At 42.9% G+C, this 5000-nt stretch overlaps 1 protein-coding gene across 1 annotated transcript in view; it reads right to left on the reverse strand.

Annotated features, from left to right (window-relative positions):
• Window positions 1-5000, reverse strand: part of tmprss15 (transmembrane serine protease 15) — a 41906-nt gene that overhangs the window by 3546 nt on the left and 33360 nt on the right. The gene's annotated exons all lie outside the window — the stretch shown is intronic.

Here is a 5000-nt window from a genome sequence, read left to right on the forward strand (position 1 = left end):
TCCAAGTCTTCAGAAGACCTCTGTTCACCAGCAGCAGCAGCCTTAAGCCCCGCCCACCGACTCTATACACAATGTGATTGGCCTGACCAGAGTTTGGTTTTTCCAGCTCGTAAGCCAAGGTAGAGTTGCTAGACTGACCCTGGCTCAAATTAAATTTGCTGCCACTAGGGTGCGTCTAGATTTCTAGGCTAGCCTCCCTGCCCTTCTTCCTCGCTTTCTCCGCCGTTTATTCGTAGGTTGTATCAGGCCCTCTCCATGCCGCATGCAGACAGCAGTTGCATGCAAACTCAGCCGTACCCCTCCAGGTACATCCGTCACCGCACCCCCCACGGAGGATCGGATCACCGCACCCCCCCACGGAGGATCGGATCACCGCACCCCCCCACGGAGGATCGGATCACCGCACCCCCCCACGGAGGATCGGATCAGCAGCAGTGTTTGGCGATTGTACCCCCACGTCGTTGACACAACCTTGGTTGGCTGACAATATAGAGCAGGAAACCAACCAAACGAGTCAGGACGAGCAACCAGCGTGTGTGTGTGTCTGTTCTCTGAGTGTGTGTGTATGTGTGTGTGTGAGAGTGTGCGTGTGTGTGTGTGTGTGTTCTTTGAGTGTGTGTGTGTGTGTGTGTGTGTGTGTGTGTGTAGAGAGAGAGACAGGCTGTTGGGCCTGGACCAGACTCCAGAACCGGGTCTGGCTCTACACTGCCAGCACTCTGAGCTCAGAACCATTAAGTCTATAGGACCCTGAACCATTAATCCTATAGGACCCTGAACCATTAATCCTATAGGACTCTGAACCATTACGTCTATAGGACCCTGAACAATTAATCCTATAGGACCCTGAACCATTAATCCTATAGGACCCTGAACCATTAATCCTATAGGACTCTGAACCATTACGTCTATAGGACCCTGAACAATTAATCCTATAGGACCCTGAACCATTAATCCTATAGGACCCTGAACCATTAATCCTATAGGACTCTGAACCATTACGTCTATAGGACCCTGAACAATTAATCCTATAGGACTCTGAACCATTAAGTCTATAGGACTCTGAACCATTAATCCTATAGGACTCTGAACCATTAATCCTATAGGACCCTGAACCATTAATCCTATAGGACTCTGAACCATTAATCCTATAGGACTGTGAACCATTAATCCTATAGGACTGTGAACCATTAATCCTATAGGACTCTGAACCATTAATCCTATAGGACTCTGAACCATTAATCCTATAGGACTGTGAACCATTAATCCTATAGGACTCTGAACCATTAATCCTATAGGACCTTGAACCATTAATCCTATAGGACTGTGAACCATTAATCCTATAGGACTCTGAACCATTAATTCTATAGGACTCTGAACCATTAATCCTATAGGACTCTGAACCATTAGGTCTATAGGACTCTGAACCATTAGGTCTATAGGACTCTGAACCATTAATCCTATAGGACCCTGAACCATTAATCCTATAGGACTGTGAACCATTAATCCTATAGGACTCTGAACCATTAGGTCTATAGGACTCTGAACCATTAATCCTATAGGACTCTGAACCATTAATCCTATAGGACTGTGAACCATTAATCCTATAGGACCCTGAACCATTAGATCTATAGGACTCTGAACCATTAATCCTATAGGACTCTGAACCATTAGGTCTATAGGACTCTGAACCATTAATCCTATAGGACCCTGAACCATTAATCCTATAGGACCCTGAACCATTAATCCTATAGGACCCTGAACCATTAATCCTATAGGACCCTGAACCATTAATCCTATAGGACTCTGAACCATTAATCCTATAGGACCCTGAACCATTAATCCTATAGGACTCTGAACCATTAATCATATAGGACCCTGGACCATTAATCCTATAGGACCCTGAACCATTAATCCTATAGGACTCTGAACCATTAATCCTATAGGACCCTGAACCATTAGGTCTATAGGACTCTGAACCATTAATCCTATAGGACCCTGAACCATTAATCCTGTAGGACCCTGAACCATTAATCCTAATTAATATTAATCTCTCAGTTTAACTTTTCAATGTGAAGATGGCGCCGGGTGTCATGGCTCGCCGTCTCTCTGTCCCTGTGTCTTTTCTCTCTCAGTTGTTTATTGTGTTTATAGTGGCGTCTTTGCTGGTTGTAAATACCCAATCGCTGTTGGTGTACGAGCGCCAGGCACTTTATGACATATGTAACTTTGAGTATGAGTATGGTCAACAACAAAAATCGAGGCTTCCTCTGTTTCTGGCTTCAGTACCGGAGGAACTGTTTCGCCGTGAGCCAGTTTACCTACCCCGAAAAAGGTCCCGCAGGAGACACGGGTGTGCACGCGGTATACGCTCGGGCATACGTGTAAAGATTAAAACGGTAGAGGATGATGAACAGGGATCATGCTGTGTATGTCAGATGTCAATTGGATTTTGCGTGCCGACAGCGGTGGATTCTTCCTGTTTATCCGATGTGTCCTGAGCTCGATCAGCTGTTGCAGCCCTGCTGGTCACAAAGGATGCGTGGAAGGGGAGGTGCTTGTCTGGATAACTTGCGTTACCTGGATTGTAAAACTTCATCAGGTGTTGAGGTAGGGAAAGTCCAAATGGCTCTCCTTAATGCTCGGTCACTGTCCAATAAGACGTTTATCCTCCGAGACTTTTATGACTCCCATGAATTGGATGTAATGTTTTTAACAGAGACGTGGTTGCATGGCGGTGAATTAGCGCCCCTGGTGGAACTCTGTCCTCCTGACTCCAGTTTCTTCAGTTCTCCTCGACTGACAGGCAGAGGAGGGGGGGTGGCCTCACTTTTTAAGGACCGTTTTAAATGCAAACAGTTGCTAAACTTCCCTGTCTTCACTAGTTTTGAACTGCAGCTTTTCACCTTGAATAATCCCTCTCTTGTTTTGGTTGCTGTTATCTATCGTCCGCCCAAATATCATGATAAATTTATTTCTGAATTTGCAGACTTTTTATCCAGCTTTTTTCTGCAATATGAAAGGATTTTGATTGTTGGTGATTTTAACATTCACATTTGTTGTAATGACAAGCCTCTGGTTAAAGACTTTTTAAATATTATTGAGTCTTTTAATCTCACACAATTTGTGACTGGATCAACACAGACATACACTTGATCTAGTGTTAGGTTATGGGTTGTCTGTATCTGTAAATGAAATTTCTGTGTTACCTGTTTTAGATCACTCAATAATTTCATTTGAAATTTTAATTCCAAATTCACTCATCCTTGGGAAAGAAACAAGGACAATAAGGTCATCTCGTTATATCAGCACAAGAGCTTTACATGATCTAGCTATGGGTTTGCCGGATGTGGTGGATCTAGTATTTAATCAGGCTCCTTCAGTTGACCTCCTTACAGCTAATTTTAATAATGTTCTTCGGGGCCTTCTTGACTCTGTGGCTCCAATAAAGACTAGGAAGTGTCTTATAAAGAACCATAACCCTTGGTTAAATGATGATTTACAAATACTTAGAAAGAACTGCAGAAAAATTGAACGTCAGTAGCGTCACTCAAGGCTTGAAGTGTTTTATCATGCATGGAAAGATAGTCTGGCCAACTACCAATCTAGGATGTCAGCTGCAAAAGCAGCCTACTATTCTAATTTGATTTCAAATAATAGGCATAATCCTAGACTGTTATTTGACACTGTTTCTCGACTCTCACAGCGTGTTCAGGCAGTTAGTGGTACTGACCTATCTGCACATGATTTTTTTACTGTATTTTAATGAAAGGGTCGAGGACATTAGAGCCAAAATACCCCAGTCTTACAGTGACAATGCAGAGTGTGTTATTGCTTTGTCTATCTGCACAGGACAAGGCTTTTCTCAATTTGAACCAATTTCCTTGGCTTCTTTGAGTAAGGTTGTAATGGTGGCACGGTGTACAACCTGCTCACTTGATCCTCTGCCTTCTTGGGTTGTCAAAGAGCTATGGCCTACATTAGGACCTTATGTTTTAATGATCTTAAACTCTTCCCTCCTCACTGGAGTCTTTCCAGCTTGCTTCAAAACTGCTGTGGTTAAACCCCTACTAAAGAAGCCTAGTTTGGATGTAGACTCCATGACCAACTATAGACCTGTCTCAAACCTGGCTTTCCTGTTGAAAGTGTTTGAGAAAGTGGTCTCAAATCAGCTCTTAAATTATCTGTCACTAAATAAGCTATTTGAGCCATTTCAGTCTGCTTTTTGGGTAAATCATTCCACAGAAACATCACTTACAAAAGTGGTGAATGACTTGCTATTGTCTATAGATTTGGGGTCAACAAGCTTTTTATTGCTGTTAGATCTTAGCGCTGCTTTCGACACGGTTGACCACTGTATATTACTGGATAGACTTGAGAAATTCTTTGGTATCTCAGGACAAGTTCTAGAGTGGTTAAGATCCTACCTGTCAGAAAGATTTCAATGTGTTTTATATGACAACATATTTTTGGAGTCCCGTGCCATCAAGCATGGGGTTCCCCAGGGCTCTGTACTGGGTCCATTGCTTTTTTCACTTTACCTATCCCCATTGGGTCAGATTTTCCGTTCTTTTGGGATTGCTTTTCATTGTTATGCTGACGATATGCAGCTGTATAAGCCACTAGGTGTAGGAAGCGAGTCTAACACAGCTAAACTTCAGGCCTGTCTTGCAGCTGTTAAGAGCTGGTTATCAATACATTTCTTGTTGCTTAATTCTGCCAAGACCGAAATGATGTTTATTGGACCAGCAAAACTAGGTCATCTTTTTGATCACTTTACTTTGTCTCTCGATGATTGTGTAATCAATCGTAGAGACCAAGTTCAGAATCTTGGTGTGCTCTTTGATCAGACACTTTCTTTTGGTTGTCATATTAAGGAGGTGACCAGAGTTGCTTTATTCCATCTCAAAAACAGCTCAAAGATAAGTCAATACTGTCGTTTAAGGACGCTGAGGTCCTCATTCATGCCTTTGTGTCATCCAGGCTACATTATTGTAATGTGC

This window comes from Perca fluviatilis, chromosome 16 (assembly GCF_010015445.1).
Source record: "Perca fluviatilis chromosome 16, GENO_Pfluv_1.0, whole genome shotgun sequence".
Taxonomy (NCBI): domain Eukaryota; kingdom Metazoa; phylum Chordata; class Actinopteri; order Perciformes; family Percidae; genus Perca; species Perca fluviatilis.